Here is a 692-nt window from a genome sequence, read left to right as displayed (position 1 = left end):
CTGCTGCTGCTGCTGCTGTTGCTGCTGCTGCTGTTGCTGCTGCTGCTGTTGCTGCTGCTGCTGTTGCTGCAGCGCCGAAGCTCAGGCTGCTGTGTTGTGTGTCTGCTGCTGCTGCTGCAGCTGTTGCTGCTGCTGCTGCAGCTGTTGCTGCTGCTGCTGCTGCCAGCGAAAAGTAAAGACGTGTGTTGTCTTATATACCGTCCCTTTCTGCTGCTGTGCAGCAGCAGCAGCAGCAGCAACAGCAGCGCGAGCAGCAGCAGCAGCAGCAGCAGCAGCAGCAGCAAGTGTTGCTGTAGCAGTTGTCGTGTCTGCCAGTTTATATTGTTATATAAGCTAAAAGACAGCAACAAATAAATATAATATAAACCCTAAACCCTAAACCCTAAACCCTCAAGCCCCAAAACTCTCAGCAACACCAGCGCATGCAGAGACACTGCAGCAGCAGCAGCAGCAGCAGCAGCAGCAGCAGCAGCAGCAGCAGCAAATGCTCTGCTGCTCTGGGCGCTCCTGTTGTTGTTATTGCTGCAGCAGTAGCAACTATAATTGTTTATCTTTATTTATATTTATTTTTTATTTATTTTATTTTATTTATTATTTATATAAATAATAAATATAAATATAAACAAAAAAAAAACAAACACGCAAAAGAAGAAACACACATATAGGGGGCCCTCGAGCAGGGGGGCCCCATC

The sequence above is a fragment of the Eimeria mitis genome, genomic scaffold, assembly GCF_000499745.2.
Source record: "Eimeria mitis Houghton genomic scaffold, Emh_scaff5867, whole genome shotgun sequence".
Taxonomy (NCBI): domain Eukaryota; phylum Apicomplexa; class Conoidasida; order Eucoccidiorida; family Eimeriidae; genus Eimeria; species Eimeria mitis.
Note: the sequence above shows the minus strand (reverse complement) of the source record.